Genomic DNA, 27,558 nt, shown 5'->3' on the forward strand with positions numbered 1-27,558 from the left:
GTGGGGTACTGCGCCTCACCGGTCCCGCAGCGGCAGCGGGCAGAGCCGGCAGGTGGCAACGCAGCGGTGGAGGACACGCCTGGCCAGGAACGGACACGAGGGCACCCGGCACCCCCCGAGACACGCGTGCTTACACGCACGACATCCCCTCACGACACGCCACACGTACGGACTCGCTCCTCGCGGGCGGGCGGACACGCAGCGGCCGTCTCGCAGCACTCCCCGCATCGGCTCCGCGCGGAAGCACCGCCCCGGCCCGCCCCCGCCCGCCGCCAATCCGCCCGCTGCGCGCACACACACACACGCGCCCGGCCGCAGCGTGAGTGACTGACTGACACGGGCTGCCGGACAGACTGACAGACTGGGGTGCTACCGCCGCCCCGCACGGATTATTCACCCTACGCCGGGGCGACGCAGGGAGCTACCCGGCGCAGCAGCAGGGCGGTGGCGGCGCCGCAGGGGGCCAGGAGGGTCCCTTGCCCCCGCCGGCGGACGGAGAGCGCCCCGGGCGCTGGCGGAGCCCGGCCAGGTAACGCGTCGTCACTCTCTGGGCGGTACCACTGGGCTCGCCTTGCCGGCACAGGCCGCGGGTCGCCGCCGGGTTCTCGGCATGCGGGTACCCCGTGGTGGTGGTTGGCGGGCGAGGGTGCGGGTGCGCGGCGGGGAGGGCCGCCTCGCTTCCCGAGAGCATCGGTGATGCGAGAAGGTGCTGCCCCGGGGCGCGGGCGGTCCCTCTCCTTTCGCCTGGCCTCGCCTTCCCTGCCGGCGGGGCGGCGGCTCTCGGCCGCCCTGCGCCGACCTGCGGCGCGGCTGCAGTGGTGGTGGTGGCGGATCGGGGCTGCCGGTGCCGCAGCTCTGCGCTGCTCCCCGGGAGCTGCACTTCAGTAGCTGCGGGGATTAGCGAGGACGGCCGGGTGGCGGGGGGGGGCACCAACACCAGCGTCTTTGTGGTGGGGTAGACAGGGGCTCGGTGCCCGCAGGTGTCACACAGGGTTCGGCCCCAGCCCGGGGCAGAGGCAGCGCCGGCGGGGCCGCAGGGGGAAGCCCGGGGCCGTTGCGGGGCCCGGCCTGCGGTGGGGCATACCGGGAGAAGCCGATGCCGCGGTAGCTGCGGCTCTCCGGGATTCAGTTCTGGCCTTGCTGCTGCAAGTGAAGGAGAAGGATCGGATCCTTTTTTTGTTCGTTTTTGGCGTTTCTTCTTTCTACCCTCCCCCACTCTCCCTCTGTGCTTATTAAGCAGTCTGCAGCTAACCTGTGAAGATGACAGGGAGCGGTGGTTTCAAAACGTGTATGGGTATGTCCGGGGCACCGGTAGTCTCTGCTGTGGGGCTGGATTTCGAGGCAGGAGCTGGAGGATGTGTTTTCCACAGTGTTTTCCAAAATCACATGGCACGCTTAAAAAGTGGAGCAGATGGTAGTGCTTACTATGGAAGGGGTTTGTGAAAATTCCACGTTTCTGCTAGATAGTTTTTGTTTTGCTTCTCTCAGCTGAAAGAGGTTATCTTTCACTTCTGGCAAGGAAAAGAACCTTGCTGTGAGTTGCCTTGCAAAGGAGCAGAGTGGTTCTGGTTTTCCACAGAGAAGAGACCCCCACCTCCACACACACGCGCACACACACACATACAGAGACACAGAGTTTGTCTCTGTCTTGCCTTTGAGCTTGACAGCAGTAAGTGTCTTGACAGAGAAACTGTAGATGCTTTATTTTCTTATTGCACACCTTTTATAGTTGAATGTAACTAGAAGGGGGAGGCGGAATCTCCTCTTACCCTTTTCTGTGCCAGATGTGTATTTCTATCTAGTATGTATTGCACTTGAAGTATCAAATTCTCAGGGGCCATGGAGGTAGGGATGTGAGGCAAGGTCTACTAGTTAACTTCAAACAATTCTCTTTGCTCATACTTAAGAAGGAAAGAAAGAAACATGTTGTAAAAGCAGCTGAGGAATATATAAAAGTGAAATATTAATGAACTGGAAAAGCTTAGATAGCAAAGACATTGCACCTAATCATCCAGGATAGTTCTTGTCCTCTTCAGAGCTCCTCATTGTATGTGTCTCTGTGGTACAAATGTGACTGATACGAAGGACAGCAGTATTTATCTGCCTAGAGGTAATAACAGTACATAGTTTTTTTAATTTTTTTTTTTTTTCAGTTAGTGCTTGTCTTTGCAGTGGCTTGCTTTAGCTGTGAGTTTTGAGTAAGACTGAGAATTACTGCAGAAACGGTAAAAAATGTCAAGAATGTTTTCTTAGAAAATGGAAATAAGAAGGGCTGATTCCAACCTGAATAACCCAGAGGAAAAACTGGCCTTACAAAGTCCTCCTAGAGATATAATGATTCTTTCCACCCTGAAGATGTTACTCATCCCTACCATCCCAAATGGAGAGCAACCTCCCCTGGGTAGGCAGCTCTGTCTCAGGAGAAGGTAGCACATGACTCTCCAGGATCTTTTGAAAGCATGTAATATGAGTGGGATATTTTTTGTAAACCCCTTTGCCTCTTGGAGTCAACGGTGCAGGGGTCCCTGTAATTTGAAAACTTTCCCAGTTTGGCTCAGATTGATTCTAAATGCAGCTTCTGCAGGAGATTGGTGAGGGAATTTAGTTCAGTGGGAAAGCTGTCTGTCAGCCCACAAGGTGAGGATCTGTAGTCTTTCTGGAATACTTTGCTTGAGCAGTGCTGGCCTTTTGGAGAATCGCAGAATCACCAAGGTTGGAAGGGACCTCAAAGATCATCAAGTCCAGCCTGTCACCACAGACCCCATGACTAAACCATGGCACCAAGTGGCACGTTCAATCCCCTCTTGAACACCTCCATGGATGGTGACTCTACCACCTCCCTGGGGAGCACATTCCAATGGCAAACAACTCTCAGTGAAGAACTTTCTCCTCATCTTGAGCCTAAACTTCCCCTGGTGCAGCTTGAGACTATGTCCTCTTGTTCTGGTGCTGGTTGCTTGAGAGAAGAGACCAACTGCCTCCTGGCTACAACCACCCTTTAGGTAGAGCTTGGTGCAGGCCAGGTTAGAGGGGATAGGCATAGGGAGCTGTACTAGGAGAGCCCTGAAGCAGTACTCTGGGTATGTACCATGTTGGGGGTTGCAGGATACTAGCACTTGGTGTTTAGATCTGTTAGTTACAGAAGATGCTGAAAAGGCATCTCGTATCCTCAGGTCTAAGCATGTGGTTGTGTGTGAAAGCACCATGTCTCATGCTGCATAAGCTGCGTGTGGTTGAATTTCTCCTTGTTTCAAAACTAATGCCTCACGGAAGCCTCTGTAGTTAATACAATGTTGAAAAACTTAATTTGGCAATGTTTTTGTTTGGAAGTGTTTCATAAATTGCAAGAGAGGTGTAGAGATGTTGCTCCTTCTGGACAAATTCCACCTCTGTGAAGGTTTGCAGAAGAAACTGGCTTTGCTAATTAGCCCATCTGGAGTATTCGTAAGATCAGAATTGCTTAAGGTCAATGTATGGTTTATATGTGGTGCTGTGAATTATACAGAGAAAAGTCACCAAGAAAAGTATTTTATCAAAGTAAACTTAATGGTAGGTTTTGGAAACCATACAAATCTGCACATTCTGGGAGTATAAATTCCTGGACTGTTTTCACTGTACTTTTAGAGATGTCCTAATATCAGAAGACTGTATATTCACCAGGTGTTTCACACACCTTTGAGGTAAGGTAAGTCATGAAAGCTGCTTGGCTGTTCTAAGATCTGTTAAAACAAGGAAAGCATTTGTGTGTCAGCAAAAGTATTAATCGAAAAGAAACCTGACAGACACTTTGAGTCAAATTAATAAGCAGTGCATACTTATTTTTGGAATAACTACCAGCTTGTTAGGGGGAAGAACTGAATTATATTCTCTCTTGCTGCAGTTTCTGCTTATTATAAGATTCAGTGCCTCAGGTCTTCCCCTTGTGAGTAGTTTCTGCTGCAATTGTGTAGGGTCTTATCACAGGGAGGAAAGCAAAAGGAACTATATAAATAACGGCAAGTAGGGTTTGTTTCCTGAGAAAGTAATGTGCAGCTTCATCAGATTTTTTGCTAATTATTGCCTTTATTTGGCAGTTTTCTGCAATGATAGTAAACTGGTTTAGGCTGATAAATATGCTTTGGTATTAGTCTTTAGTTGTTGAGTGTACTGGTTGTGTGAGATGGCCTATGAAATACACAACCTGTAAGCACTTGGACTTGTAACACGTCATGTGTATTCCTGGGCTTCAGCAGGGCCTGTAACTTTGGTGTCATGGAAAATGGAGCTATAGATTTTACATGCTCTGTCTTCAGCCTATCTATAGCTGCTCACTAGTTGAACATGTGGTTACTTGTACTTCACTGCTCTCTGATTCATTGTCTCTGCGCTACATGGCGCAGTGTATTGCTGAGATAATATAAACTTGCATCCTCAGTGACTGAAGATGGTAGTCTTATTTCTCCATTGTATGGCAATCAAATGTTTCCTACGGAGGCTACTGCTTTTACTTGAACTGTGATCTGTCCTGTACAGGGTAGTTACACTATCAACATATTTTACTATAAAGTAAGGGAAAAGGAACTGCAGGTAAGCAAAATGCAAAACCAAAGTCCTGGATGTGGAAAAACCCAGGAATTTATGTGGGTTTTTTGTTTGTTTGTTTTTCCCTGTTGCACACCTTGTGTAAATCTGCACAAACCCTAAAAACACTGTTGAGGTGTGTTACAAGAGTTAGATGAGAACATTCTTGTAGCTAAATGTTCAAAGTTGACTGTAGATGGTACTATTTTTCCCCCCACTGCTATGAAAGTCCCTGTGAGTATTGAGTATGAATGTACAATAATTTTCTACATAGATGCAAAACTGAAGCAGAGAATTTATCCCAAGTCCCATAGTCTTATCATATGACTTAACTTTTAATATAGCTTTTTGGATATCTTGGCATAGATATGGAAACTTCCTACAAACTCAGTTGCAGGATGTGGGTATAAAGTTATGCAGCATTTTCTTTGTGACGATTAATTACTAGACGTTTTCTTCCCCTTTTTTTTTTTCCCTTTTTTTTTTTTTTTTTTTTTTTCCTTCAGTCTAGGAGAAGCAGCTTTCCCTGGGTTTTATTTTGTTGTTAAGTTTGAGAGAAAGCAGTTCAGCACTCCTAGAATGTAACGACACTGATACATTATTTAAGGAATCACCACTTTAATTTTTTATAATGCTCTGGCATATCAGGAATCTGAGATCCAGCTCAGTCAGTGGTGCTGCTAAGGGTCACATCTGTCTTCCAGTGTGAAGCACCAATTGTGATAGACTGGTGGGAAGTTAAAAGGAATACTTTCTGCCTACACATATTTTGATAGTGCAAATCGTTGCTTGTGAAAACACAGTGGTTCTAGTGCATTGGTTTAGTCACGAGGTCTGTGGTGAGAGGTTGGACTTGATGATCTTTGAGGTCTTTTCCAACCTTGGTGATTCTATGATTTCCACCTCTGGCTTTCTTCTTCTCTGTTTTTGCTTCTTTTACTCTTGTTTTTGGGCTTCTTTTCTCCCACTAGTGTCTGGTTCGGGGCTCCCCAGTTCAAGAGTGACAGGGATCTATTGGAGAGGGCCCAGTGGAGAGCTGCAAACATGAGTGGGGAACTGGAACATCTCTCTTAACAAGAAGAAGCTGAGAGACCTGGGGCTGTTAAGCCTGGAGAAGAGGAGAGGGGATCTTGTCAATACTTCTAAACATCCAAAGGGCAGGCATCAAGAGAATAGAATAGAATAGAATAAACCAGGTTGGAAGAGACCTTCAAGATCATCGCGTCCAACCTATCAACTAATCCAACACCACCTAATCAACTAAACCATGGCACCAAGCACCCTATCAAAGTCTCCTCCTGAGCACCTCCAATGATGGTGACTCCACCACCTTCCTGGGCAGCCCATTCCAATGGGCAATCACTCTCTGTAGAACTTCTTCCTAACATCCAGCCTAAACCTCCCCTGGCGCAGCTTGAGATGGGCCCAGACACTTTCCTGTGGTGCCCAGTGACAGGATAAGGGGCAAAGGGGGCAATGTGGAACACGGGAAGTTCCATCTAAACACAAGGAAAAACTTTGCTGTGAAGGTGTTGGAGCCCTGGAACAGGCTGCCCAGAGATGTTGTGGAGTCTGCCTCTCTGGAGAGTTTCAAAACCTGCCTGGTCATGTTCCTGTGCAACCTGCTCAAAGTGAACCTGCTTGGGCAGGGGGGCTGGGCTGGATGATCCCCAGGAATCCCTTTTAACCTCTATCGTTTTGTGATTCTGTGATTTTATTTTATTTTTTTTTAATTGTATGACTGGTGAGGAGTGAGAAGAAAGAAACATTGCTATCCATTCTTGGAGAAGTTTTGGCAGTTTTATCCAGCTACTGATTTCCAATAGGAGCCCTGGTGACTGCTTTAACAGGGTTTATAATTTGAAAATATGTAGGCTGGGTTCTGGGTGACCAGAATATACGATGGAAACTCTTAATCATCACCATACTTGTTGCTTTAGTCTGTGCAAGAATAATGTTTATTCTGCTGTTAACACAGGAGCTTTAAATAAGAACTTAATTTATATACTGAAAGGATGAAAGTGCTAACAAGCTAATTTAATTTGCCATATTCAGAAATATTAATAAACTGCCTTACTAAGTAGATTCCTCCAATTATATATTAGTGTTTTTTTTCTCTCAGTGTTGCTGAAGGGAGGTGACTGGCAGAAAATGTCTATAGGGAAAATGATGTAGCTTTCTCCATAGTCATCTAAAGTCAAGCGATGCTGCAAAGTGATGAATATTCTTTCAGATTCATAGATCTCTCAAATACAGTGACAGCAGATCGTGCCTTCAGCTGCGAGTGCAAAATATCAGTTGTACTTAAAATTACAAAGTATCTATAGATAATATCAATATGTATTAAATGTTTAATATTTCTTGATACTTAAACCACATGCTAGTATTGCCTATCCTCAATTCACAAATTGGTATCTTGTAAGACAAATATTAGTTTCCATATGGATATACAAGCGCAAACATTGTGGTATAATCTCTTGTGGCATGACTACTTGGCTACTCGTAGTATGTGGAGGCACACATGTGTGACTTCCAGAGGCTGTCTATGAGTGCATTATAATTGCTCCACCTACAATCCTTCTGCTAGAGGTTAATGAACTGAGGATGCTGGGGTGGGAGAGCAAATGTAGGTAGGTATCTGCTGTTCTTGTTTGGTTTTGCTGTTTCCCAGCATAAAAGGAGTGTGATGTGCAAAGCTGATGGTGGACTCTGCCCTCACTTTCAATACCTGAATAATGTGGTTTTATTTTGTGTGAATTCTTGAGTGTTTTGTAGCTATAGGTAATGCAGTGATGTGGGTAGAAGACTCAAACATCTTGTTAGTGTTTTGAGGCCTTTTTTTTTTTTTTTTTTAATGTGGCAGATACAAGCTCTGTGAGAAATGTTGTCCCTGTAAGCCTGTGGCAAAACTGCAGTGATTTGAATGAGGCCTGGATTATACCCTCAAATAATGTGGCTGTTAGCTTGCTTTGTATAGCATTTTTTTGTTTATTACATTGTTAAATTCTTAGTGCATCTAAAAATTAGGTTATCAGAATTCTTCTTGCTGAAGAATGGGAATAGGAATTTTAGAATAGTCAAGGTGCTGCAAATACAAATGGCATGAACAAGATCACTGTGCCTGAAAATAAATTGGTCTGTACCATTAGACACTAATGGTCATTATACAAGGGCACTGTATCAGGTCCAAAACATTTAGAGTTTTTGTGAAGTCTAGCTGGAGCAGAGGTTAAAAAGCCCAGAGACATTAAAATGTTTGCCTGTGGTTTAGTTTTTCAGAAGTGTATAAATAGTAGGAAAGTAGAAGGGAGAATGTGGAATTTGGGAAAACTCTGTTTGACAGTAAAGACAGCTGCAGAAAAGATGCATGTGGAGTAGGTGAGGAGGAAGTAAAAGGAATATAGAGAAATAAGTTAGTCAGCTGTTAAGAGCTGCCACCACATGGCGGCTTTTGATCTGATAATCTTTATTGCTACCAAACTCTGGGGCATCTGCTAAGATGGGGAAGAAAAAGAATAGGTGGGAGAGAGTGAAAGAAAAGTCAGCTGCTATGCTCTCATGCCTTTGTTCTACTCTACTACAAAAAAGCTGTTAGAAGAAATTCAGAGATTAGTCACGTTATCCACAAGGTAATCTCTGTCCTCTCTTAAGCCCTCATTTTTAGCATCCTGATCATGGTCAAATACGGTTTTGGTGGCTGACTCGCTGTGGCAGGGTCTCAGCAAATTTCACACCGCTCTTTAGTAATTGCTCCTGGCCCTTAGTAGAGGAGTAATACACAATTGTCTGTCAACAGTAGGCTTTGTTGCAGATTAAACTCTAGATGGGCAGAAAGCAGAGCCAGAAGCTACAGGGCTGTTTAGGCTGTCAGATCTGCATCTCTGCAGATCTTGTGTGTATTTTTAATGGACAGAAAAGTTAGTTTGGACTTAATCATTTAGTGCTTGATGTGAGCTAAGAGATTACAAACAGCCACTTTATGTGTCATAGCTGTAGGCCTAATAACTTGATTATGCATCTGAGTCTTCTTTGTCAATAGATGCACAGCATTTATACCTGTAAGAGTTTCAGATTAAGAGATTATGGCATTAATAAGACTTGAATGACATTTTTAGCTAACTCATCCAGGGATACAGAATATTCCCTAGGGACCATAGGGATCCATTTGCAGGGGTAAATACCTGCATGCATGCATGTATATGTATGTCTTGTGTAAGTCAGAAGGTAAGCTGTGGTGCTTTCAAAAGTTTACTATGTTGTGAGCATGAAGTTTCTTAAAGTTGTGTGTTGGCAATGTTGAGGTTATTTTTAGTCTTATTTTAAGAGGGCCTTAGGATGATACTGTTAATTGAAGAAGGAGCGCATGAAGTTACAACTGAAAAAGGTGAGAGAATCACAGAGTTTAGCTGTTTCCCCATGCTTTCATTTGATTGTGTAGCTATTTTATTGTGATTTTATGTGCTTTGAAAATAATTAAGGGAATAAAAAGTAGGTGTAAAGGAGCTAATTCTCTACTTATATTAGTGATTCTTTTTAACTTGTAGTTTGCAGCTGCTCAGGACAATGCCTGTGACATCCAAAATGGTGAAGCTGAACACCAGAGGAGCTGTGAAATACTTACATAGCACTGTACCTTTATGCAGCATTTTCTAAATACAGACTGAGTCCTTAACATAAAGAATTTGTATAGTTAAAACAAGACATAACTTGACACAGAGCAGCTTGAGAGAGGCATGAGAGCTATGGGTGAGGAACTGTGGGAAATCGAACTGTTTCAAGTCAAGGATTTGAGGAAGGTTTGAAAGGAAGGTGAAGATGTCCCACTCTCCCAGTTGAGTGAAAGCCAAACCACGACCCACCAAACAAAAAATCCAAGGAGTTTGAACTCTGTTTGTTATCCCCTTTTTTAACTGGTTTTCAGAAACTAATAATTCCCTCTAGTTTAGATAGTGAAAACAGAAATTATACAAAGTCTGGGGAGATTTTCTTAATACTAAATACTGAAGGAATTAAAAGCTGTTTACAAAGGTATGCTTATGGGTCTAGATCTTCAGCCACTTTCATGCTACTGCTTCACTCAGTGGAGACAAACGTACCTATTGCAGCTGCTGTTTGGCCTTGTATTTCTGATGTTGAGCAGTGACTGCCTAACAAATTCTGGGCCAAGTGAAAGAAGGGTGGAGAAGGCAGGCAAGGCAGTATCTTTTGAACTGTGGTGCCTTTAGCATCTGTCCTTTGGTATATTGTTGGTTCTCCTTTGTTCCACTTGAAGCTGGTTTTCTGTCCTCGAAGTTCAAAATTAAGCTTGCAAGCCTTTGGCACAAATTGTGGTGCTCAGAGGGCGGATGAAAAGGCAATACTATGCAAGTAGTTTATCCTGATTTCCTATGGAAATGATCCTTGATACCCTGCTGTCCTGGTGCATTGCTTGTATTTTAATCTGCACCAGATAGTTTTGAACTCGTTGCTTGCTTTTGGCAATATTTGACTAAAGAATGGAAGTCTTGAAACATGATTAAAGTTTGAATAAGTTTTGAGACTTTGGGGAAGAGAGTCATGTAAATTCTCTGGCTGAGAGAAAAGCTGCCTAGTGAAGTCATTCTGTGATGAGTATCAAAGACTTAACCTAGGAGAGGAGTCTTGTATGTGTCCTGGCTTCTGGGAACTTCTTAGACATTAAAATGAACTAACCACCACATGCAAATCTGTATGTAACTAGACCTTGCTGGTTCTGGCACTCATAATGGTACATGAAGAAAAAAGCCTGAGTGGTTTTCTGAAGTTGTGGAGGGACTTGTTAGGTTATGGTTTGGTGTGTGTGTTGTGTTTTTCTCTGTTTTTCTTTTCTTTTTCAATAAGGGTCATGCTTTCTCCCCTGGATTAATTTGATATTACCTTTTCCAAAAGCCCAGGGTGGAGCATGCATTTAGGGCGTTGGACTGATGCCTGCCTGATGAAAATTGATGTGTGTAAGCCTGTGTGCTGTATCTGTTAACACCACTTGAGGATTTGGTGGTGTTTTTGTTTTGGACACTTAACCTACCTGAAGTTCTGAAGGAAGCATGTTGCAGGTTTGGAGCTTTTGTTAAACTCAGTGTTTGACTGAGAAGGTAACAGGTATTGTGTGTTTAAGGTAGTCTGTTTTCACTGACATCCAGCAAACCTATCGCACAAGCAAAGGTGGCCAGACCACTTCTTTTTGTGGTGTGTTGTCAGAAAAGGATGGGGGAAACCCATTTGAACCCTAACGTTGAGAAGTTGCAGGTCAGTTGGTTTTGCTTTGTGGTATGCACCTAAGTGCTTGGAAGAACAGAAGCCCTGCTGATGTAATGAACTGTGTATTGGGCTGGTCATAGTATAAGTAACTGAAGGAAAGATCCTAGTTGTGGATACCCAGCTGAAGATGGGAGACTAGGAAGCTATGCTCTGCTGCCATTCAACATCTTTCTGGTACCTCCGGTTTAAGAAGGTACATTAGAAGTGGAGAAGTAGGAGAAAACTTCAGATAGTAGCATCTGTTTTTCTGTGCAATAGCAAAACACCCATTAGTAGTGACTACAAAATCCGAATTGTATTCAAATAGTGTGCAGTCCTATCAGTGTTTTCAGTGTTTGTTACTCGAGTAGAAAACGAGCTTAGGAGTAAAGCAAGGGAATCTTTGTGTCAAGAGAAGCTTTACAGTTGTATGGAACAATAAGTTGCAGTACTTCAGTCTCTGTGCTAGGGTTTAAAAACACTGCGTTTCTGAACTGTAGCTGATCACAGTTTGTGGTGGAGAACACACAGAATAAATGCTGAAGAATAGCTATGAAAAATAATGATACGGTGTGAGTTTTTGGCACGGTAACAACAGCAAGAACCTCCTCATGTGGTTATTTATTTTGGAAAGCAGTTTGGGCAGGGCGCTGCGGTGATTATTCGAGAGCTGTTTATGTATGAAGTGAGCTTGGCTTGCTCTGTCAGACAGGTGTGCATTGATGTGCTCTGTCAAAATAATTTGATGAGCTTGTTTGCAGAAATGCACCTGTTAACGCTGAGGTAAACTGGTTTGTAGGGTGTAACAAAGTGACTCAAGGGTGAAGCATCTTTTCTTAGGCTGTGATTCTTGCTTTTGGCACTGTGAGACTTCTACCTTTGCTGATGTTAGTTACGCTTCAGTCAGTGGTGGCTGCAATTCAGTTGTGCTCTGGATCCTGTATTTGTGTGTTACAAATACCTTTTGTAATTTATCAGTTACGAATGATTATTATTTGGGAAAGTTGTCATATGGGCTACTTTATTATCTTGAATGTCACAGACCTATAATACTTAAGGGTTTACCAGAGGAATTTAATGAATTTGTGACAATAGAAACAATTACAGGCGTGGTGGGAAAAAATCCTTGAATGTATTATTTTTATTTCCCTGGAGTTAATCTTCACATATCAAAGTAAATTAACCAGTATGTGCTGCTTAGATGTCTTCTGAATTCCCAAGTCAAAAGCTATTATGAACAATAATGTGATTCTCTTTATTCCCTGTCCTCCAATCCTTACTCAAAGTAAAGTGAGGTCAATATAGCTGAACAAAGTAATATTCTACATACATTCATGGTGTTAAGGGAACTCTGATACATATAGGGGAAATTATTTCAGGAGATACTTGCCATCAGTGTTCTGTTGTGTGTTTTTCTTTTGTGTGTGTGTTGTTTGGTTTTGGCATTAGTTAATCAATGCATGAAAAATGGACAAGTGCTTTTGCTGCAGTAAATGCTAAGTCACAGCCTGTCACATCATCCTGGGAAGGTTTGTACAAAGAGTCCAGTGTTATCTTCATATTATTAGATTCACGAGAAATGCTGTGCTAGAAAGGAGTGTTTGCATGCCTCATGTTGTCCATTTAATGCCCTTGAGGGTTTTCCTACTGAGTGGCATTTACTGGAGAGGTCAGATTTGTTGGAAATTGAAATCATATCCTGGCTGGAGGTGAAGCGATGTATTTTGTATTTGTTTGTTGGTCTAGGAGGAGATGGATACAGAAATGAATTTCAGAGTAATCCTCAAAGTGTTTACTATCTTGTGCTAATCTCTGCAGCTACATCTAATTACAAAAGAAAATAAAGCCACCGGTAAGCTTTAAAAGTTTCTGCCATCTGTCCTGGTGCTTACCCTTCATTCACTGTAAGGCTGTGTTTGAGCAGCTTGACAGACTCCCTGTGTATTGTGCTCTTTTGCTCTGGTTTTACCTTCTGTCTCTCTTTTGGGCTGTCTGTTCAAGTGGAGCAGCATGTGGGTCTTCTGTTTCACCAGAACAATGCCGATCCTCAGATCCTTTGCTTTGGACTGGGGACCTCCCTTTTATACTGTACCTGAAACAACATCTTGCACTGACAGTGTTTAACAAGGAACAGGTCTCCTAGGTCTATTCCAGCAGGAGGAACTGTGTGCTTTCCAGCTTGTTCATCCTTGAGAGCTTGGTGCTCACAGGCTGGTTTGACACTGCGTGCCTCGTTAGCTGACTCATTAGCAAGTCCTACCCTGTAAACTTTGGTACCCTCTGACTGGCTTTCTGGACTGTGCTCATCCATTATCCTCATCTGACACTTCACTGTTTCTCTCTGTTAGGGAAATCTTGCTGGATTTGAAACCACAGGAGGAGGGGGGTGGTGTGTCCTTCTAGCAAGACAATAGCTTTCCAGCAGCTCCTGGCCTACTTTGTGATGTGTATGAGTTAGTGTAGTTGAAAGGCATATGATTACTTGTGATTGCTGTGGAGGAACAGGCTGTGGGCTTTTCAAGAGCTGAGTAAGGCACGCAATTCACAACACCACTTTCTGTACTGAACTACCTCGTTCATCTAAATTACTTTTGTCGATGTCCTGAATGTAATAAACAATATATCATTAAAGCTAGCCATGACCTCCGTGGGCTTTTGAGAAAATGCTATCATTACTGAAAAGCTGGGTTAATCTCTCTCTAAATCTGTAAGTAATTCAGACTGTTACTGTGGTTTCAACACTCTTCCCTGGAAAGCACAGACCAGGCAAGTCAAGAAAAGACTCTACAGATACAAAACCTGAGAACTAGCTGCTGTATTTTAAAATAGTAAATGAATAATTTATTAATGCTTTACCTATTTTAAATATTTAACCTGTATTTAAAACACTGTTTCAGCAACTCTCACTTCTTTGTCTTTATTTTTCTTTTCTAGTTTCAGCTCTGCTGTTACTTCCCACCCCCTCTCCCCACCTGTAGACATGAAATTGATGATGTCACTGCTTTGGGTGAAGCAAGGCATAGATACCTAAAAGGATTTTGAATTTCATGGTGGAAATCTTTTAGAATAAATCTGCGGATTTAAGAGAGAAGGCTATATTTGATTTTAATTAGTTGTACAACTTGAAGGAAGGAACGAGTGCCTTCAGAAAATGTAATTGTCAGGGTTGGAAGGGACCTCAAGGATTATCCAGTTCCAACCCCCTGCCATGGGCAGGGACACCTCACACTACAGCAGTTGCCCAGAGCCACATCCAGCCTGGCTGCAGAAACCTCCAGGGATGAGGCTGCCACCACCATCATGGGGAAGAACTTCTTCCTAACATCCAATCTGAATCAACCCATTTCTAGTTTTGCTCCATTCCCCCCAGTCCTATCACTCCCTGACACCCTAAAAAGTCCCTCTCCAGCTTTCTTGTAGCCCTCTTCAAATACTGGAAAGCTACTAAAAGGTCTCCTTGGAGCCTTCTTTTCTCCAGACTGAAAAACCCCAACTCTCTCTGTCTGCCTTCATAGGAGAGGAGCTCCAGCCCTCTACTCATCCTCATGGGCTTTCTCTGGACATATTCCAGCACCTCCAGATCCTTCTTGTAGTAGGGCCTCCAGAACTGGACACAGTGCTCCAGGTAGGCTCTCACCAGAGTGGAACAGAGGGCCAGAATCACCTCCCTGGCCCTGCTGGTCACACTTCTCTTGATGCAGTCCAGGCTCTGGTTGGCTTTCTGGGCTGCAAGTACTCACTGCTGGCTCATGTTGAGCTTCTCATCCACCAGCACCCCCAAGGCCTTTTCTTCAGGACTGCTCTCAAGCCAGTCCCTGCCCAGCCTATATCAGTGCCTGGGGTTGCCCCAACCCAGCTGCAGGACCTTGCCTGTGGTCTTGTTGAACCTCATCGGGATCTCTTCCCTCCAGCTGTCAGCTGCACCTCACAGCTTGGTGTCAGTGAACTTGCTGAGGGTGCACTCAATGCCTCTGTCCATGTCACCAGCAAAGATGTTAAACAAGCCTGGTGCCGGTACTGATCCCTGAGGGGCTCCACTTGCCACTGGCCTCCACTTGGTTGTGGACCATTGACAGCCACTCTCTGGGGACAGCCGTCCGAAGAGTGGCTATTGAGTTTGAAAGATTTTTGATTTAAAGGGTTTTTGTCTCCTCAATGGATACATTTTGAAGATCAGTTGAAATGTGGAAAATACAGCCAAAATTAATACAGATAATTGCCTGTGTTTATTGATTATCATTGGCTGTGACAAATAATAGTAAGTGTAGCCAGTATTTTAAAAAAATATTATGCTCTTCATGCCATAGATGCAGAAAGGTGAAACTAAATACCAGAGCATGTCATGAAAGCTGTAGGTTTCCAAGGGGATGTAGGACAAGTTTATGGAAGTGGAATCCAGTGAGTGTTACCAAATATTCAGAAATTCTGATGTGAAAGTAGTAGAACATGGGAAGAATATTTTGTGGGGGACTGTGTCTTAAGTTCTTCCTGGACATAAGACGTAGCCAATGCCTGAGGCAGTTTTGCCGGCCGTCTGGCTGTGTCTTGGGCATGGCTGCACCAGATCAAAGCTGTGTGTTCAGAAGCAGCCTCAAATTAAAAGTGTTTACAGTTGTTGAAATGAAGACCTGAAAGTCTTTGCGAGAGCTAGTTAGGTCCTCAGTGCCCAAGGTAATGTAAATTGCATGAACTGACAATCTTGTTCTGTGAGCTGAGGGGGTGCTGCTGATCTGCTGTTGTTTGAACTTTAATAATCTGTGGTCCCATGTGGCCTGCTGAGGGAGATCTTGTTTTCTGGGTATCAAATGATGGCAAAAATTTCTTGGCAGCAGAATTAATTTCTGATTCTGTAACATGACTTCAGATTAACATTAGATTGCTCATATCTGATGGTATTTTAGCCTCTCAACTCTATTTATAGGAAGAAGGAATCTGAGGCATTTGTATTTTGTTTGATCTTTTCTACTTTCTCATGTACCATGTGCGTGTCACTGTTTGACCCTTTAATGGGTAATGGTGTGAAAAGCACCGTGGCCATGCCTAGCATCACTTCTTTCAAGCAATCGGTTCTTAAACTTTCAGATTATAGATGAACAAAAAGGTTGTTGGTGTATACATAATAAGAGGAATTCAATTTCAAAGAGTGGTATGTGCTGCATAATAAGATGAAGTCACTTGTACAGGGCTCATTTTAATAAGCTAAATGAAACATTGCATGAATAAGAAGCAAAGATTTAGGTCACCCTTCAACTGCATTAGCAAAAGAGTGACTTACTGAAATAGGGGTAGCCAAAACCCATTTCTGCAGGGCAGAAAGCTGCAATATGTCTCTGCCCTGGGGAGCACTCAGCAGAAATATGGAGATGTTTTCCCTGCTGTGTGTTTTGTTAGGGAGGCTGCTTGCTGGAATGAGTCAGTTTGGTGTCAATATGATGTCAGCTTGTGGAGGGTCTATAGAAAATGAGGGAAGCTTAGTGAAAAATCAGAAAATATTTTAGTTTGAGGAGTTAATGTCTGCTTCCCTGAGTTAACAAGAAAAAGAAAAGAGGAACTTGTTAAATAGAAATATGGAAGTGGAAGTGCAGGTAAGAGGAAACTTCATCTACAGTGATGCTCGTGTTAGTAACTCTCTCCCTAAAATCTGAGAATAGTAGAATTATTCCTGGGATGCACAATATCACCTGGTAAATTTTGCTTTAAGACTCTGGATGGATGAATGGCAAAAGTGATTATTTTCAAAGTCTCAGCAGTTCAGGCATCTTTTGTTTAACACTAAAGTATTTTGAATATGGAAGCATTTTTCACTGCCTATGCTAATCACTCTGTCCATTTATTTATATTACAATTTTAACTAGGAAAATTATCTAGCCTCTTCCATCTTCATGTCTCTGCACACTGGGACAGTCTTAAGAAAGTTGTTGGAAAGAGATTCATTAATGTAATTGGTTTCCATGGGACTTAAAAAATAAATATGGATACAGTTCATTTTCTCATAGAAGATTGTTTTCTGTAAGCCTATATATTGAATTAAATTTGGTTTAAAATTTCTTTGGTGGAACTCATCTTGATATGACCTAGTGGATAGGGTGGCTCAATTTTTTAGGGCAGAAAGAAGGATCCAGGACTTGAAAAGTGCTTCCCTGCATCCTTGGCAGCAAATGCCATCCCCCAGGCAACTGCAGAAGAGGCAGCTATGTTGTATGCCAGACTGTGTTCAAGGGGAAGCACTCAGCTAGTGGGTCCGAGATCATTGCTTGAGCAGCTGTTGTGCGTATCTTCTAGATGATAGGCCAGATGCAAGTGTCTCATGTGCCTGGTCTGGCCCACAGGCTGTCCTCTGGAAGGTCCACATGTCTAGCCAGTGTTCATGGCTCTCATGGTAGGCTGTTCCTAAAAGCTTGCAGCTCTATTGTGTAAGAGTACACTTAAGTCTTGCTTTCTTGAGAATACTGAATGAAAAAGGAACAGGCATTTTCCTAACTGAACAATTAAGTGATTACATATTTTGCTAACCAGAAACTTAGGTTTCTGGTCTCCTATCCTCAGCTACAACTTCAGCTGCTTTCCTTTGTATCTGCCGGCCTTTTGTCTTCTGCATCTGTGAACACATGCAGCTGCAGTCACTCCCTATCCTCCATGAGCAGCCTGCCAGGAGGAGCCCTCAGAGACCATAGCTTAACTCTGCTTAGGCTTTGCTGTACAAGTCTGTTGTTAGACAAAGCTTCACGTTGAATTCACATTTTCATTACGAAAACGTGCGTCTAATTGGTTCTTTCAGCTCACTGAAATGAAAGATGGGTGGCATCTGGTTAATAAAGTCCATCATCCTCTGGAGATTAAACGGGGAAAAATTTACTCTTTCCTGTATCTTAGTGTCTTGGCTCAGTGTTTCTATAGGGGTTTGATGCTGACCTGGAATTTTATGAGGCACTCTATGTAGCCAGTGCATAGATTGAAGCTGTTATGAACGTGTTTCCATATTGACACGTTCTTGGACTCTAGTGGATACCTAAACACTTTAGCTGTGAATCTGAACCCACGGCAAGTGCAGTGAGCTATACTGATCTTTTATCTGAATTCTCAATACAAAGACCATCATTTAACCAGCTTTCTCTAATTTTATTTCCACCGTGATTGTCTGGAGTTTTGGGACTTCAGTCGTGATATTCTTTCTTCCCTTCTTGGAAAGAGTACTTCTCCAAAGAAGAGTTTGTGCTGAGAGTTATATTCAAATTCATCAGCGTTCCAAGAGGAAAACAAAGCCCAAAAGTCTGTGGGTAGTTGAGGATTAGTGTATGGTATCCACCGCTCTGCTGCAGCTGGGTGCTGCAGAAGATTGCTGCGGTAGCATGTCATGGGGTGCAGTGTATGGTTGGCATATAGCACGTTTCTGGGCTGGCTTCAAACTTTGGACTTTATTTTGTGTAGCACAGGTTGTTTTTAGTATAGACTGTATGTGTGTATGTATGAGAGTTTGGTTTATGCTGCAGTGTCATAAGGTATAATTAAGCAAATGACGATTGAACTGCTACTGAGTTCTGTAGTTTAGGATGCTACATTATTTCCTTTTGGTCTGGGGCCAGTTCATTCGTGTGGTTTCCTATCTGTGAGTTCTTTCTTCAAAATTGATAGTAGTGTCAGCAGACACACACAGATAATGATGTGGTTGGAAGTCCAAGATTTTAATGACTCGGAGGCCTAAAGCTGCCCCATATCCCTTATTTATTTGTTTAAAATATTATTTAATACTTAAGCTATGCTAATGAAACACAACAAAATGTAATCTACAAACCAAAGCATTTGCAGCAAGGCTGAACCTTACCTATTCAGGATATTGCAAGTAGAGGACATTTTCAAAGGCTCTCCTATGTGCATCAGCCAAACCCACTTGGGTGCCGTGTCACTGTGACAGACTGTAGTGGGAGTACTGTTTGCTGAGTGAGAGGCTGGTTGTAAGCATTTTTGTGACTCTAGGATTTGATGGGGGTGTCCTGTTCTAAGATCTGTCCTTATTTTTGCCTAGTGAGCTGTGGTAGACAATTTCCTGGATTGGTTTCAATCAGCTACTTCAATGCCATGCTCTGGTTTCGGTTGTAGCAGAAGATGCCAGGGATCATCAGGACCTTGGTGGTGGGAAAATGTAGAAAATTACTTGACTAGGTAGAGAAGGACAGCAGTAAGGGCCTGTGAGGAAGGAGGGGAGAAATCTTGAATCAAGGACAGAGTGATGTTTTGTGCATATGTGTGCAGGTTGTGTGCTAGGAGCTTGGCGGTGTGTTAGAGAATGGCAGTGGGACTGCTGTCTTTAAATGATGCTCATTTTGCCATATGACAGCTGGACAGCTGTAGCTCTTTGAAATGAGCCTGTTTGGGGACCAGTAGAGACTTCAGAGCAAAGGCAGCAGCACCAGTGAGAGATGGACAGTGTGACAATGACTATGGCCTTGCTTTCCCCCCTCCGGGAAATTTCTGAGCAGGCATAATGAACGCTGTGCGTCAGTGTGGGGTAAAACGTACATATTTACATCAGCTTCCTTCCTTTTGCACACATGACTTCTGTGATACAGGTGTTTTCTACTGCCCAGTGAAAACTGCTGGGTGATCCTTTCGACTATGTTGCTTTTCACAGATTTCTGCAGCAGTAATAATCTTAAAAATTGGCTTAAATTTCTCTTTCAAGTTCTTTTCCTCTGAACTGTGGTATAAGTAAAAGCAAAAGTAAGGTGTATTAAAACTTGAGAACAAATATCTGCTCTACTATAAGAATATATATTAATTACTCTTAAATGGCAGAGGGGTGTGTGCATGTGTGTATTTTTACACTACTTTAAAGCCTTTTCTGTCTCCTTACCATGGCAATAATATTTAGTGCTTGCACAGCACTTGACCTTTCCCAAAGCACTGTACAAATATTAATGAATAATTTTCTGAGGTTGAAAAAGCTTCATGCTGCAGAATGTGGGTGGGAGCAGTGGGGCAGGAGAGCAGAGTGCATCTTCAGTATTTCCTGTTTTAAAGACTATAGTCAGAGATGGCAGCCACCTCTCTTCCTTCCCTTTTGATAGCTCTTATCTTGAGGACTCCACCCTGTGTATTTCTTAAGGAGTGTCTCCTCTGATAATGCACTGGGAAGTTTTGCCTTCTATGTACTTTAGGCCCACTGAGGGTTTCACTGGAAAACAGCTAATATAGCTGTGTTCTCAAACTAGCATTTCTGTGGTACCTTCCAAATAGCCATCTTGAGGAGTCAAATGAAGTTGGCATTTTCCCCTTTGCAGATGTATAAAAAGTTAAAGCTCAGAGAAAACAGAGTTGGAAATAACATATTGATGTCCTGGCAAATAGTTTCTCCTTAATGAATGGATGAGATTGATTTAGTATAGAAAGTAGTAGTATGCTCTGAATGATGAGAAAGGATCACATTACAGGACATGAGAGGTGCAATGTATTTCACATCCCATACTCAAGTCAGAGGAAAGGAAAAGCCAGTATCTATGCCTCTTGAATTGGGTTCACAGTAAAATAAGTGCATACACCTGGAAATTTGTGTAGACAGATGACTGCTACTATGATTGCTTCATTTCATTAGCAGAGGGATTAGCAGTGGCCAGTAAGATGAGTATCAGTGGGAACAAATGCTGTCTGGGACCACACCCATCAGCATTGCTCCCTGCTCTTTAATGAAGCTGTGCTGATTTTGACTGGTGTAGTAACTGATGCAAACTTCTGAATTCCAAGTTCCATTACCAAGCACATGAAGATGTGTTCCTCCTGAGCCCTTCAGCAGCACTGAAACACCTCTTTGCAGTGCTCTTTTTCACTGGTACATCAAAACCAGAACCTCTGCTATTACAGATTTGCCTCACCTCCAGCTGCCAGTTACAGGCATAGCTTTAGTCTTGTGCTCCTCTGCCTTTGGTGAGGTATGATGGTAAATGTGTGCCCTGGGCTCCCACAGCACTTCAAGCTTCTGCGAGCTGGACCACAGCTTGCCAAGTTTAAGTGCACTTTTCTTTGTGAGTCTTGCCCCAGTCTGTCCAAGGAGAGCAGGATGTCATTTCTGGAGAACCCACAAGAGCTTGGAGTTGAAAATTCAATTAGGAAAGGGAAGAAGGTGTCAAGAAAGGAGGAAAAAGGCAAGTGAAGCCAGGAAAGGTGTTAAAAAGTGTCAGACTTATTTTTTAACTTGGTTGTAGTAGGTTTTTGGACAGCAGTTCCTGGTTACAGTTTCAGGCAATCACATTGGCATTTAAACATTAAAAAAAAAAAAGCAGCTTTGTTTTTTAATGAAAATCAAGTTATGTTTCTGGAAGATAAAAAAAATAAATAAATCATAATTATCAGCTAATAATTATTTCCTGAGAAGTCCAATGCACTCAGCTGACAATTACTCTTTTGTCTTTGTTAGCTAGTAGTAATCAGTCCAATATGTTATTGCCTCTCTCTGCTCTGTGCCACTGCAAGGTATGGACTTTGATAGGCATTTTGCAGAGTAAGAACACGGATATGGCTGAAACAGATCACTCCGTGACCTGTTTAATCCGTGGTCCTGCCTTGCACAGTAAGGCTGGTGAAGGCTCTAGGAGGAGTTGCAGATATGACTCTTACATAGCCCTCCAAGCTCATCCAGTCCAACCTTTGACCCAGCACTGCAGGCTCAACACTAAACCATGTCCCTAAGCACCAGCTCCACACCCTGCTTGAACACCTCCAGGGATGGTGACTCCAGCACTGCCCTGGGCAGAACATTCCAATGGTGGAGAACCCTCTCTGGGAAGAAATATTTCCTGGCATCCAGTCTGAACCTTCTCTGGTGCAGCTTGAGACCATTTCCTCTGTTTCTGTCGCTTGCCACCAAAGGAGGAGAGGCTGCCCCCTCCTCACTCCAACCTCCCTTCAGGTAGTTGTGGAGAGCAGTGAGGTCTCCCCTCAGCCTCCTCTTCTCCAGCCTGAACAAACACAACCACATGGAAAGTTAATGTATATGTTCAGGTTAGTTGTAAGTAAAAGCTCACTTTATAATTTAGATGTTAATTTTAGAACACATCTTTGCTTAATTATGCTCACCATGTCTGTTCAGGTCTTCTTCACTGTTGTGCTGTGGTCTATACTAATGGTTAGCAATTTTTTTGGGAAATAGATGCAGCTAATACAATTCAATTTATTTATTTTTTTAAAGACTGCTCAGTTCTTCACCTCAACAAACATCACTCCTACTCTTGTCATGTCTCACTGCTCTGTGTGGGGTGATACTTGGTTAGCATCTTATCTGAATGCTTTGTCTGAACTGATCAGTGGTGAAATGCAGATGATTTTTAGATTGCTAAATTAATGCATTGTTTATATGAATACTATCAATTTAGTACCACGTGTCCGTTCTTGATGTTTCTTCCTCTGCTTTGTTTTCTGTCCAGCTATACTGAGAACATTGGCTCAGAAACAGTTTTTTTTCTCTCCATTTCTTTGCACTTTAGATCTTGCAGTTTAAGAATGGTAAATTCTGTGATCAGATCAGGAAATCTAGAGCGTTTTGAAAGTGTGAGGTCTTGGTGTCTGCTTATTAAGAAAGACTGATTTTCATCTTGGCTAACAGGAATTTAAAAAAAAGTGACATGGTACTGAGATCTCTTAATTACAGGACTCAGGTTTTTAATCATTTGAATATCAGGTCTGATTTGTTTGTCCTGTTATTTAGGAATCTATCGAAGCAGTGTTGTGAACAGTAGCCCTAGCAGCTTTTCAGAGGTTAAGGCCTCTGTCCAGCCTAAAAAATATATTCCAGAGAGTTTTAGAGATCTCAAAAAGCATGCTTGCACTATTGCACATGCAAGTAAATTCTTCTTCTAGTCTCTAAATAGGTAAGGTGTTAGTCACTGCGCAATCAGTGGTCACTTGGAACGCCTCAGGTAATGGGGAGACTGATAATGGAAGACATTTTGATCTCGGATTTAGGCTGGTATGAGCCTGCAGTTACTCTGCCAAGGACAGTCAGGTTATTCTGTGTGTATGTCCAATTGGATGAATCAAAGAAAAAGGTTATAATCTATTGGCCTGAAAGATGCCATTCTGTGATTCAGTGTTTGGCTTCACTAAGAAGTCCATGGTAAGTAATCAAAACTGAACAGATACAGAAAGACAAGTGCTTGGAACAGTGTGTTTTTCCTGGCCATCTGCCTGTGACTGTCACTATAATGCTGAGAGGTGTTTTGCATCTGTATTAAACCATTCTTTTTGGGAGCTTTGGACATAAACTGTACACCCAAGCAATTTTCATGATTTAAATAGCAGCATGTATTCCATCAGACTGCATGCTAGAGGTCAGACTTTTAAGTACTGGAGTTGGATTCTAACAGGGCTGGATAATTTAGTAACCCTTAACAGTATTAGTAGTTATGCATGCTAAAATAAGGGTTATTGTGCTTTGCTCTCTAAGATGATTGCTGTAGGGACCTGTGTTGCTACTTTCTTCTTCTGCTTGTTTTAGAACAGCACAATAGCTAGTGGCATTAAAGGGATAAAAAGTTTTCTAGCAGTCTTTATTAAAAGAAAGACAATGGGCTTAAAAGTGATCTCAGTTTAAACAGTGAATGTTGCATTGCTTTCTCTGTACCAGTGAGGTGCTTGCAACACAGAGGTGTTACATGAGGGGCACATCACTATGGGGAGATAATGGGCTATGCCATAATCTATTGCCAAAACCATTATTAGAGCAAAGTAACAAGAGCACCATGGTATGAGTTAGGGAATCTGGAAGTAGATTAGGAGCTCTGAATCTCTATGCCAGTGCAGATGGAGACCTTGACAGAGCACATGGCATGGCTTTGGGAAAAGATGTGTGAACTGCTGTGCTGAGACTTTTAAAGCTGAGCAGCTTTAATCTGTGGACTGCTGAAACTATATACACAAGGAAACATGGGATAAAAATTAAACAGTGAATGAAAGGTTTCTTGCTTGTTGATTTAACTTACTTTTTTATTTTGCAGCCAGCGAGTGATGTGAGAGAAGACAGAGTACACGAGTCAGATACAGCCAGACAGGAAGGAAAAAAGAAAGCTCTGCTTCTCAGTATCTGTTTGTTCAGGACTGGCTGAAGTATGCTCTCTATGGATGCGGACTGTATATGTGCATACTGAACAGAAGGTGCCACATTTTCTTGAGAGAGATTATTAGCTGTTGCTCAAACACAGTGATTCAGCATCTGAGTATGTGCTGAAATGTGTTATACCCAGACTGGTTGTCAGAGTATAGAGAAGATTTTATTGCAGGTAGATTTTTAATGATGAGGGGGGAGGTGTTAACCCTGTCACTCAAAATATTTGTACTCATAGTCTGTTACCTCTTTATATTACATCACTACTTTTTTTTTTCTTTCTCCATTGTTGTTGGAAATCTGTTTCTGTCTTTACATTTCCCTTTCCTTCCCCTCTATATTTTCCTAATTAACAGGGAAGTGAAGGAATATTGGAAGTGCTGAATTATCATTAACTGTATATTGCCTTGCAGTAAAAAGAAAGATGGTTTTCTTACCAAAACAGAGCAAAACACCCAAAAAGCTCCACCTGTGCTCTGTCTCAAGGCATTTAGAGCTGAACTTAATTCATCATTGCATATTTAACTGGAAAATTGGAACCTGCTTAGGCTGAGATGTTTTAGTGAGTACCATACCCTAACTTCCCTGGGCCACTGCTCTGATCAGAGTAGTATGTCTGTCTTAAGCATTTGGTGCAGTGGGGCTGCAGGCATCTGCTTGCCATTGCTCACTGTCCCGATGAACAGATATTTCAAGGAGACTTGGTGTGTGAGTGAGATAAGCTGCATGCTGTATACATCAAATGGAGAAGTGACTAAAAACTGTGATAGGGTTATTTTTTTTTCTTTAAAAAAAAGAAAGGAGCTTTGTAGAGGGGGAATTATTTCTTCCACCTTTTATGATCCTGTAGTCACAAAAGAAAATCAGTCACAAAAGCTAGGGATGTGCAGATGCCTTAAGCCTGCCACTAACAGGGCTTCCCTTCCCCTTCTCAGCCTCAATCTGCAGAGCAAAACCAATCCCCTCATTTAACTGAGTAACTCCTTTTCCATGCTGGGGGGTACTGTAATTTTCATGTACTCAGATTGCTCCAGTCCCTGAATCATCATGGTAGCTCTCTGTTGCACTCTCTCCAGGAGATCCCTGTCCCTTTTGAACTGGGGAGCCCAGAACTGGATGCAATATTCCAGGTGAGGTTGCACCCGGGTAGAGTAGAGGGGGAGGAGAACCTGCCTAGATCTGCTGGACACACTCCTCTGAATGCACCCCAGGATCCCTTTAGTCTTGGCCACCAGGGCACATTGCTGTCTCATGCAGAACTTGTCCACCAGGACTCCCAGGTGGTTCTCCACAGGGCTGCTCTCCAGCAGATCACCTCCCAGCCTGTACTGCTGCAGTTTATTCTTCCTTCCCAGGTGCAGCACTCTGCACTTATCCTTGTTGAACCTCATTAGGTTCCTTTCTGCCCAGCTCACTCTGTTTGGGTGTCATAATATACTCTAAGTAAGATGTGGTGGCACTCCTGTACCCAACTTCATTAATAATATGTATTTGCAGTATATGGTGGAAACCCACCTGAAATTCAGCATCAAGCCTTTGCTTTTCATCTCAGAAAAACTTTTCCATAAAACATGGGTGACAGTCACCAAAAGTTGCAACAACTGTAAAATAGCAGTGTATTTATATTGGCATCAAAAGCAACAGATGTGTTTGAATGTCCCATCAAGATGAGATAATAAAATACAGTACTATGCTTGAAAGTATTTACTATGGCGAGTGGGGCAAAAAGAACTTAGTTGTAAGGGAAATGTGATTGCAACTCTGAAAAAGTAGTCTTGGTGCTGTTAGTGACACTTGTTTTGGTTTTCTTGTTTGGGAGGGAATAATGGTCAGAGACACTTTTTAAAAGATGACTGACTTGAGTAAAGCTTCTTTACCGTGTGGGTTTTGTACAAGTATTTGGATTTGTCTGACTTTTCTAAATAAACATGGTAACATTTCCTGTGTGGATCTCCATCACTGACCAGAACTGGCACACAGCTGCAAGAACAATTGCCAGCAGCCAGGCTTTCTCCACAGCTGACAGTGAAGCAGAGTTCTTAATAGTTCTGGTGAGTTGTGGAGGATGACATTGTGTACTTGAAGTTAATCATTGGCAAAGTGCTTTGTTGGATCAGGGTCAGAGGTTCAATTCCTGAAAGGATTCCACCTCTATCATAATTTGTTTTTTAGTCTTTGTATAATTTCCAGTATAAGGTCAACATAGTTTGTGTGTGGTTTTCTTATCTGTTTTTGTTTTGTGGTGGTGGGTTTTTCCCCCCTCTTTTTGTTGGTTGAATTTTTATTTGTTTGGTTTTAACTGGGGAAAACCAAAACAAAACAGGTCACCTCAGTGTCAGGCTTTTTGCTAGTAGTTTACCTCAGATTGTTCTGCCTTTTCTAAAGGACAAACAGAAAGTTCCCTAGCCCCAGGGACTGGCAGCCAGATAGGAGGAAATGGGAAACAGGCAGGCAGTGCACAGCTGGCCAAGCCTGGGAAGGGAGCCCAAGGGTTGCTGCAGTAAGATCTTAAAGTTGCTGCAGTTCAGCATATGTGTGCATCTTGATTCAGTTGTTCTGGTGTAGCAAAAAAAAATTGCTCACTAAGCTGAAACAAAACCGACTGAAATATATAAATACATTCTTGGCATTTCTTGCTTCATATGAAATAAGAAATGTTATAAAATGAGTCCTGAGGTGACAGTGTTTATGCTGTGTTGCTCCTATTGCTTGCAGTAGTGTATTCTTGGTGCTTTTGATAGAATACATAGAATAAACCAGGTTGGAAGAGACCTTCAAGATCATCGCGTCCAACCCATCAACCAATCCAACACCACCCAAACAACTAACCCATGGCACCAAGCACCCCATCAAGTCTTCTCCTGAAAACCTCCAGTGATGGCGACTCCACCACCTCCCCAGGCAGCCCATTCAAACAGCTGGTGTTTTCATGCAAAATACATGTGCCATGCGGAGCAGCAGAGGAGCCAGAGAAACTCTGGCTGTTGTTGGACAACAGTATTAAGTGAGAAAATGTTTAGAATGCTATGTAGTCTATTTGAAATATGGAATTATATCTTTCTATAATTGCATAATGAAAGTAAAGTCAAACATATAAATCAGAGTGTGGTACATTGGGGTGACAAGTGTAGCTTGTCAGAAAGGACATAAAATACAAGCCTGTTTTAATGAACTGTAACTCTTTCCTGGGAATATTTGGGTTTACACTAGAGGCAAACATAAATAAAATATTCTTAGAATAATTTATGTGATGCTAAGCCAGTGAACTCAGTGGACTTTCAAGGCTTCATCCCTTCAGAAGATAATAAATACATATAACTGGAGATAAAAATGCTCAGTGTCTGAATGATTTTAGGAGCTGTCCTATTGTCAGCAGCATAAATCTGCAAAATGAGGCAATTTGAAATAAGAAAGCCACTGTCTTACTCAGAGTATTGAGGTAACTATAGACTGCACAAGTCTGGCTTTATTCTTTGCTTCCTTCCAATCTGTGAAATACTTTACACCAAAAACCCCAAGGTGCATAAAAAACCCCAAGGTGCATAATGCTGGAAGAGGGCCTAATTGCTCAGACAGCGGCATGGCAGTAAACTGTAGTACTCTTAGATCTGACAGAAGATGCCCCCTCACTTGAGTGAGGCTTTACCTGGCAG

General features: G+C 42.7%; 1 protein-coding gene across 1 annotated transcript in view; it reads left to right on the forward strand.

The window, feature by feature from the left end:
- Positions 1 to 256: 256 nt before the first annotated feature.
- The window catches only part of CCSER1 (coiled-coil serine rich protein 1), a 903,890-nt gene continuing 876,588 nt past the window's right edge, over positions 257 to 27,558 (forward strand). Inside the window, exon 1 of the mRNA XM_054163290.1 lies at positions 257 to 529. The gene's annotated coding sequence lies outside the window, so the exon portion shown is untranslated. The remainder of the gene's footprint in view (positions 530 to 27,558) is intronic.

This window comes from Dryobates pubescens, chromosome 1 (genome assembly GCF_014839835.1).
Source record: "Dryobates pubescens isolate bDryPub1 chromosome 1, bDryPub1.pri, whole genome shotgun sequence".
NCBI classification, from domain to species: Eukaryota; Metazoa; Chordata; class Aves; order Piciformes; family Picidae; genus Dryobates; species Dryobates pubescens.